Here is a 10,022-nt window from a genome sequence, read left to right as displayed (position 1 = left end):
CTTTCAAAGGACCCAAATTTAAAGTTTGAAAAACTAAATTTGACATAACATTAATAGATGCTCCTAAATCTGCCATTGCATGTTCAAATTTAGAATCACATATTCTGCAGGGAATAGAAAACAAACCTGGATCCTTACACTTAGGGGGTAATTTTTGCTGAATTAATGTCGACACATTTTCTCCCACACTGATCTTTTCATTATTTCTCAATTTGTGCTTTATAGTGCATTATTCCTTAAGGAATTTAGCATACTTAGGAACTTGTTTAATCACATCAAGTAAAGGTATATTCACCTCCACCTTTCTGAAAGTCTCGAAAATTTCTTTCTCTTGTTCTTCTTTCTTATTTTTAGCCAACCTATAGGGGAATGGAGGAAGAACAGAATTATTAATCTTATTCAATTTAGGTTCAGTATTTACCTCAACTTCAGGAACTTCAGACTCTTTTTCTCCTTGCTTCTTCTTTTTTATTGGCTCATTTGGAGTCTGATTATCAACTTTTTCCCACTCTGCAACAATATCGCACTTACATTTTCTCTAGGATTCATGACTGTTTGTGATGGGAGCTTTCCAGAACCTTGAGCTTCCAGCTTACTCACAGATGAGGCTAACTGACCAATCTGCCTCTCTATATTTTGAATGCTATTTCTAGTCTCCTATTGAAACTGTTGTGTATTGTTAGCTAAAGCCTTAATAATTTCATCAAATACCTGTAAGTTGAGGTATTTTGAGAAACTAGTTCTTCAAATACCTGTAAAAAAGCACTTCTAAATTTTTTTTTTCAACAAATACTTCAATTTCACAATCAAACTCAATCCATTTCAACAACTCCACAATCATTTCAATTAATTTCTCAAGTTCAAAATTCGATAATCCTCAAAATACTAGCAATACATTTTATTCAAATTAAATAAAATAGTTTCACTCATATTTCATTAGAGACAAAACAATTTATATACATCCCTACAAAATTTACATCAAAAGAAATACAAACTAAACTTTATTACAAACTTCATACAAATTTTGTACAAGCTGCTCAAGACCCATTTACATGTCCATACATTTATATGCAATATATACATCAAAAGAAATATTTACAATTAGGGTATAAATTATACTCGATAACTTCAAGCTGAATGATCTTAATCCTTAGCAGCTCAGTCTGCTACTCTTCTAGTCTCTATATCTATGACAGCATACAAAGCTATCGCTGAGTGGTGAACTCAGTGGTGCACAAACTAATAATTTAAAACTTAATACAATTTATGCTTGACAATACATAACAAATAGAACTTTAAAATTTTTAAATTCTTCAAAATCCATGACCTTCAGAAATCAACATTTTCATTCATGCAAATTATTCATTTGAATAACATTTTGATTAAATAGTAACTATTTAGTTACATTTCTTTTAAATTCCAAAACAATACAAAAATTTTTGAATCACTGACAAATTATTTATTTCAATCATAATTTATCAAATCATACATAATTTAAAGGGCATTGCCAACAATACACACAGTCGAACCCATGACCCAAAATTCGAATAGATGCCGTGTTGTACACCACGACATTTCACATTCTCCCAATAACAAAGGCTAAAAGGGAGAAACAAAGACTAGCTAGTATATATGAGTACTCATTCACATCATTCCCCAATTGGCAAGCCAGAGAGGAAGAAACTTGCCCCATCAAGTGGAGGAGTTATCTCACTAGACAAGCTAATGAGAATTCACAACATATTTTGTCATGTCAATTGTGGTTTCAAATCATATTCAAAACAATTTCTATTTACAAAGTATTTACAAATCAGCATATTTAATCATCATAAATTAATGCTCAAGGTTGGCAACACATCAACTTAAAATTTACAATCCTTAAAACAATGCAATAAATCCTTAAATACATAAGAAAATTTATATTCAAATTATACAATTTCATTCAATAAGTTAAAATTCTCAACACAACAAAATCATAAATCATACAATAAATTTATTTCAAATCAATTTGGAATTGAAAAATAACAAAAGAGTTAGTTGTGCACAAACCTCAAGCGAGTCGCCCCTTGGCCTTAACTCGGTTCCTCAGGTTCTTTCCCGGTATTCTTTCCAACTGAAACACACAATTTCATAATGTTTAAGTACTATAACTTAACATAAATCCAAAATAAATTTAGCTTCACTTTTACCTAACTCTAACGTGCTAAACTCGACGTTCTTGAAATTTTGCATTTCGGGGTTACTATTCACTACACAATTCAAGTCAAATTGTTGACTTTTTAAATCACTCCAATTGGAGTTTTGTAGCTCAAGTTATAGCCAAAATACAGTTACTGTTCATGCTACAGAATTTATTTCTGGCAGATTTATTGATCCAATTTCATTCAGTAATTTGATCAAGTTAAGTCCATAATTTGGTCTAATTTTCTGCATATCAAATGTTTTAATATGTCTTAGGTTTCCATCAGTTCAAGAATCACCTAAATCGGAGTTTTCTAGAGAGATTTATAGCCATTGAAACTTTACTGTTCATATGGCAAATCCGTAGTCTGCAGATTCAGTGATCCAAATTGGCTCAGTAATTTGATTGAGTTAATGGCATAATTTGGGTTGGTGTTCTTCATGAAAGTTTTAGGTCTATATCTCATCTAACCACTGGTAAAATTTCAGGTCATTTTGACCAGCCTAGCTCAAGTTATGACCAAATGAACAAACATTGTTTAGTTAGTCAGTTTATACAGGGTAGCCTGCAATTTTCCAACTTTGGTCAATTTGTTCACTAGGTTTTAGTCACTTTTTGGGCATGATTCCTCAATGAAAATTGTGTCATTTAGTGCCTATTTTCATTCCCAATTGGTCTCATACCAATTGGACTTGTAAAATTTCATTTTTGGTCCCTCAAAGGTGATTTGGTCTTGCTGCAGCAACATGACCTTATCCAATCCGAATTGGCTTTTAATTCCAACACTTCTAACACACTTAATTAGGTCACAAATGACCATTTCTCACTTCACATTAGGTTAAAGACACCATTTACAAGTTTCTCACATTTTTGGTCTCCAAACCCTAATGTCCAAACCCTAATTCACACTAATGGATGCATTTACTTGATTCCATCCCTTTAACCATAATCATTCAATTAATGGAGGTCTATAAACTCATTCAAATCCATCAAACCACTCAAATATACTCCCATACACCTGCTGGCAGAAATTCAGTTTAGTCCCTCAACAATTTGTTTCATTTCATTTTAAGTTTATTTACAAGTAATTCAAGCTAAAAACATAACAAGTAAACTAATCTTGCATCTTAAATCACTAACCTCTTGTGAAGTTTCCCAAAGCTTCATTTTCCTTTTTATTTTCCTTCAAATTTCTTTCTCAATAGGCTTGCAAGATCCAAGAACAAGTTTTATTTTGGAAAATTGTGGGATTTATGGGGTTGATTCAAGCTTTAAAAGCTTGAAATTAAGTAGCCATGGAGGATTTAGTGAGAAAAGGGAGAGATATGAGAAGCTACGGGAAAGAAAAAAAAAAAGAAGAAGAAGAAGATAAAATTTGGCTTTTCAATTTTGTTTTTATTCTTTAATTTTACTTAGTCAATTAGTTAATTAAATTAAAATTAATTATGAAGTCATAGTTGCATCATAATAATGATGTCATCACCTTTTCAACTTTTTCATTTTTTCTTCTTTTTTTTTCTATTAGTTCTTTAATTTAATTCTCAATTCTGTAATTTTCTTTTCTCCGATTTTATTTGACAGTTAGGTCAGGAGTCAGTTCTCGGGGTCAATTGACCAAATTGCCCCTCGCCGGTTCATCCTGATTTGCAATTAATTCCATATTTCTTCTGGCTCCCTGACCTAATTATTTGACTGGCTTAACAGTTCTTTTTCATGATTTTCTCTTTTCCACTGTGTTTATAAGGGTCCTAAGACCGCGGCGTCACATTTTACGGTTCAAAATTTGAGTTTAAATTGACTTCGCAGTCATTCCTGAGACGGTCACCCATCGCCGTGACTCTCGGCTCATTTAACTTTTTATGTTCTGTTTTCTTATTCATACTTAACTAATTGGCAATTACTAATTATTTATGTTTATGGCTTCTCTAGTTGTCTTAAGTATGGTTCTAATCCCCTTAGTTGTCCGGACCTACTCCGGTCACCGGAACAGTGAAATATACCAGGCTATACAAATAGGGGTGTTACAGAGGGAGGCAGAAGTGGAGGCAGTTGTGGTTGATTCACTTGTGGTCTTTGTTGTTGATATCGGCTTTGCACCGGTTGATTCCCATAACTCAAATTGGGATGATGTCGCCATCCTGGATCATAAGTATTAGAATAGGGATCATACCTGCGTTGTGGCTGTCCATAATGTCCTACTGCATTAGCATGTTGCAATGATTCATCCTCTTGTAATGTAGGACACATATCAGTAGCATGACCCAAACCTGAACAAATTCCACATGCCTTAACAGGTTGCATGTTCCCTACAGCCAATTGCCTCACCAAAGAAGTTAAATCAGAAATTTGTTTCTCAAGGTTAGATTTACTTACCTCATTAACCTTTATAGGTGTGTGATCCATTCTCATTCCAAACTACTGAGAATTCGCTGCCATGTTAGCAATCAGCCTCTTTGCCTCTTCTGGTGTCTTGTCAACCAAAGCTCCTCCACTAGCAGCATCTATCATACTGCGATCCATTGGTAGAAGTCCCTCATAGAAATATTGAATCAACAACTGTTCACTTATTTGATGATGGGGATAGCTTGCACACAGCTTCTTAAATCTCTCCCAGTACTCATACATGCTCTCTCCATTGTACTGTCGAATACCATAAATTTCTTTTCTTATGTTGGCAGCACGGGAAGCAGGAAAATACTTCTCCAGAAATATCTGCTTCATCCCATTCCATGAGTTGACAGATCCAGAAGGAAGGTAATACAGCCAATCCTTAGCTGTGCCCTCAAGTGAGAAAGGAAAAGTTCGAAGCTTAATTTGATCCTTTGAAACTCCTTGGGGTTTCATGCTGGAACACACAATATGAAATTCTTTTAAATGCTTATGTGGATCCTCACCTGCAAGACCATTAAACTTAGGCTACAAATGGATTAGTCCAGATTTCAACTCAAAAGCAACATTTAAAGCAGGGTACTGGATACATAAAGGCTGTTGGTTTAGATCAGGAGCAGCCAACTCTTTCAGAGTTCTAGCAGCCATGGTTTCATTTTCAGAATTTGACTCTCAATCCGAATATGAACTTAACTCCTTTGGAGATTGGACTCCTTCAGATGTACTTGGAATCTGCCTAGCTTGCTTAGCCAATTTTCTCAACTGTTTAGCTATTTTTTTCTACTTCTAGATCAAAGATCAACCCACTAGATTGAGAAGTTCTTGTCATAAACAAAAAGAAATCAAAGTAAAAACAGAAAAATGCCTCAAAACACTAGAAAATAATGGAATTTGGCCTCAAGAGGGTGGGGCCAAGGAATCTTACAGATTGATTGGTCTTGATCAGAGTGTCGTTTCCTTCAAAATAGGTATGGGCTACCCACCAAATTCAACCAAACTTCTTAATGAATAGTAACAATGAACAGTAACACCATAATTATTATTTTTTTAAAAAAAAAACCTAAAAACAGCAACACTTCACAAACAAAGTTAATAACAGAATATCTAACACAAAAAACACGAAATCAAATAAACTTCAGTCCCCGGCAACGGCGCTAAAATTCTTATTGGGTGTCGAATCCACCACAAATTAAATTAACTGAAATTATCAACTATAAAATATTTTGAGTAGCAAATAGTAAATCTAGATCGAACCCTAGAGACTGAATTATTAGATTTTCGTGCACTTGAGTAATAGGAAACGGAAGAGACAAAGATTGGGGGGTTTTGTAACACAAAATCAGAAGAAATCAGAAATTCAAGAACTAAATATTAAAATCTCACTCTAAATAAACTTCAGTCCAACGTAATTCTCATTCCAATGCATTGATTTGATCATAGACAAAAGAAATACAATTATCTCTTATTAAATACTTAACGTAGATTTACCAAACAGCGAGGTAAACCCCTGACTCCTCTATACTCATCAATTTGAGCCCAACACTCTTATTGACTCTAATTATTAACTGAGTTGGTATTCAACAATCCTCATCAAATTAATAACTGCTTTAAGAAAAGGAAGTAGTTAAGCTGAACAATAATTTATGAAGCATAAATCATTTAATCCACCCTATTATTTTCTTAGGTTATTATCGAAAACTAGGTTCATAATCAATAAAATCTAATTGCTACTTATGTTCAATCTTACATAACAATTACGGATTATGAAGATGAACTAGCAATTGATCTCATCAAACAATTAACTAATAGGCCTTTTTAGCAAATCATTCAATAGATCAAAGACAAATAAATAAGAAAATAATAGATATTCAAAAAGACATAAATTAAATTAAGATCCTGGTCTCACAAATCAAGTAAAAGAACTTGAATCCCTTGAACTGAATTAAAAACTTAGCCACTCATGGCTTACAGAAAAATAAAGAAGAATTCTGAAAGATGAATGGAGAGGCTGCTGAATGATTTTGGAGGCGTTTGAATTCCCCCTAAGTTGGCTGCTATCTCTTCTATTTATAATAAATGGTCTAGGGTTAGGTTTTAGAGTCTCTGTAAAAAACTGCAACTGGAGTGAAATCAGGAATCTGACTATCGACGGATACACGACTCGTGTATCACTACACGGCCCAGGGCCGTGTAACCTACTGGAGCTGAATGGACATGTTTCACATGGGCACAGAAAGTTACATGGGTCTCTAGGATTTACATGGGTCAAGTTACACGGCCCGTGTACTTTGTTTCTTCCTCGGTTCTCTGGATTTCTTCTGGCAGAAAGTTACACGGGTCTCCAAGATTTACACGGGTCAAGTTACACAGCCCGTGTACTTCGTATCAACCACGCTTCTCAATCCTTTGTCCTTTCCAAGCTTCCTTCCACATTATATTGCTTTAGAACTTCACCAAAACCCTGAAAAATACAACAAGAGTCAAATTTCTCCATTTAACACAATTATTTCAACAACTCTCTAAACATATGCCTAATAGATAACTATACTTAACCAACTGAATTAAACATAAAAACATATTAAAAACAGTAAATGTGATGGGAGTAAAATTAATAAATTATGCACTTATCATTTTTACAGAAATTGCAGAAAATATAATTTTTCAAACATTTTATTTAATTTTTAAATTTCAGTTAAAAGTTTTTAATTCCTATAAAAAATGCTCACCACCTTCAAAAAGGGGAAAAATTTTGGTTTTAAAATCCCTTGTAGTATGTTTAATGGGTTATTAATAGCTGAAGTCGGTAATTCATTAAGAATACTACGGGATCATGTTATGCCTTACAGAGGGGTAAGGTGAGACATGTTTTAGTGGTATCAGAGCATGGTTTTGAAATGAATTTTGACTATGCATGTGAATAATTTCTTTGTTAAGTATAACTACTCAAGTGTCTTAAATTGATACATATGCCATATTTACATCATAAATGTGAACTAACGGAGGTCAACCTCCTTGTATTTGTTATCAGCAAACAGAAAATTAGTGAAATCGGAATGGAAGAACGAGATCATTCCGTGGAATAGTCTGTTAAGGCTGAGGCACAAAGGAAGCTCCAGCCTCTAGAATGTGAGTTGGTCAGCCACTCCAGCTCCTCCTTAAGCACCGCAGTTTTTTGCTCAGTCTGCACAGCATATGGCTGCCTTATTTTAGCAAATGGCTGGGAACTTGCCAACACCAGCACAAACACAAACCCCTGTAACATAACCATAGCCCCCCGCAAGACAATATGAGAAGTTAATGAAATTTAGGGCTGCAGAATTCAAAGGAATAGTGGATCCACTGGAAGCAGAACAGTGGTTAGAAAGGATGGAATGGGCTTTCAAAAAACTATAGTGTGCTGAAGAGTTGAATTTCGAATATTCAGTATCACTTCTGCAAGGGGATGCATATGAATGGTGGAAGACCATCCCCCACAGCCTAGTAGAGCCACCAGTCCTCACATGGGCAGACTTTTTGAGGGAATTCAGACAGAAATGGGTCCCCGATACTTATGTAGACATGAAGCTAGAAGAATTCCTAAATTTAAAGGAAGGGGATAGGACCATAGCAGAGTATGAGCGGGATTTTTCTCGACTAAGCCACTATGCCGGAAGCTTGATCACCACCCCCAGAGACTAGTGCAAAAGGTTTGAGGTTGGGTTGACGTCTACTTTGAGAATGCAAGTGGTGGCGTTGCGACACCAGAATTTTTCTGAATTGATTTCATAAGCTTTGGAACTTAAAAGGATTGAGTTGGAGGGGTCAGTTAAAAAGAGCACACAAGAGAAAGAGAAAATAGAAAAAGCTCCTGGTCAAGCTATATAAAGTATTTCGGGGAAAATGAAAGAGTTTGGGGGATCCAACTCCTGTAAATCTAACAGAGGTAGATATTCTGGCTAGAGACCACCCCGGTCTAGGCAGCAGACACAGCAGGCGCCTAGAGGAGCATTATCGGTCTGCCAATGCAAAACCTATGGCAGAACTCACGGTGGGGTATGCTTTAAGGCCACAAGTGCATGTTTTAACTATGGAGGGACTGGACATTTCGCTAAGGATTGTACCAGTCCACGCCGATCTGGACCACCTGCCACATTTGAGGGATCAGTCCAAGTCTCTACACCGAGAGGTTCACAGCCATATGGTAGAGGTAGAGGTAGAGGCAGAGGTAGGGGTAGCACCCTTAGAAGTCAGAGTACTGTTAACCAGCTAAAACCCAGTGGCGCATCAGCCAGGGTGTATATGATGCGTCAGAGGGAGGAGGCTGAAACATCGGATGTGGCGCATCAGCCATATGTGCTATTTGATCTTGGCTCCACACATTCATATATCAGCGCTGGTGTGATTTGTTCTACTGCTATCCCATGTGTAAAAATGGACTATTATGTGCTAGTAACTAGTCTATTAGGCCAGGAGGTCAGGGTAAATAGAATGTATAGGGATTGTCCTTTAATGATCCAAGGGCACACTTTTCTATCTGAACTTATTTAAATGCCTTTCAGAGATTATGACATCATCTTGGGCAAGGATTGGTTAGCCAGGCATCATGCCATGATTGACTGTAGACTGAAGACAGTCACTTTTGGTCTCCCTCAGTATGTTGATGTGGTAATACACCGGGAGAGGCAACTATTGCCGTCAAACATCATTTCAGCTTTATTGGCCAGAAAAATGATCAGAAAGGGGTGTGAAGTATACTTGGCACATGTGGTAGACACCCAAGTGGAGAGTTTAGCAATAAGGGACATCCCTACTGTATGTGACTTTTTGGATGTATTTCCTGATGAGTTGCCAGGATTACCTTCAGAAAGAGAAGTACAGCTTGAGATTGATATTATGCCTGATGTGGATCCAATCTCCATAACACCATACAGAATGGCACCAGTAGAACGAAAAGAATTGAAAATACAGTTGCAAGAGTTGTTTGATAAGGGCTTTATTCACCCTAGTGTGTCACCTTGGGGAGCACAGTATTGTTTGTTAAGAAGAAAGATGACACTCTCCACTTATGTATAGATTACCGACAGTTGAATAAGGTGACAATCAAGAACAGATATCTGTTGCCCTGCATTGATGACCTGTTTGCTGTGTTCTCCAAAATTGACTTGAGATTTGGTTATTGTCAGCTGAAGGTGCAAGACTAGAGTATCTCAAAAACTACTTTCAGAACTCGATATGGCCATTATGCGTTCCTGGTTATGCCATTCGGGTTGACTAATGCTCCAGCTGCATTTATGGATCTGATGAATACTATCTTCAGACCATACCTCAATCAGTTTGCGGTGGTATTCATTGATGATATATTGGTCTATTCGAAGAGAGGAGCATGATAGACATCTGCGGATTGTACTGCAGACCTTAAGGGAGAAACAACTATATGCCAAATTATCAAAATGTGAATTTTGGCTGAAAGAAA

At 36.1% G+C, this 10,022-nt stretch overlaps 1 non-coding gene across 1 annotated transcript; it reads left to right on the top strand.

Moving 5' to 3' along the window:
* Nucleotides 1–4,748: 4,748 nt before the first annotated feature.
* LOC131178050 (small nucleolar RNA R71) lies at nucleotides 4,749–4,855 on the top strand. Its single transcript, XR_009147181.1, has one exon. It is a non-coding gene; the product is annotated as a small nucleolar RNA R71 (small nucleolar RNA).
* Nucleotides 4,856–10,022: the final 5,167 nt, after the last annotated feature.

This window comes from Hevea brasiliensis, chromosome 2 (genome assembly GCF_030052815.1).
Source record: "Hevea brasiliensis isolate MT/VB/25A 57/8 chromosome 2, ASM3005281v1, whole genome shotgun sequence".
NCBI classification, from domain to species: Eukaryota; Viridiplantae; Streptophyta; class Magnoliopsida; order Malpighiales; family Euphorbiaceae; genus Hevea; species Hevea brasiliensis.
This window is presented reverse-complemented; position numbering and strand designations above follow the sequence as displayed.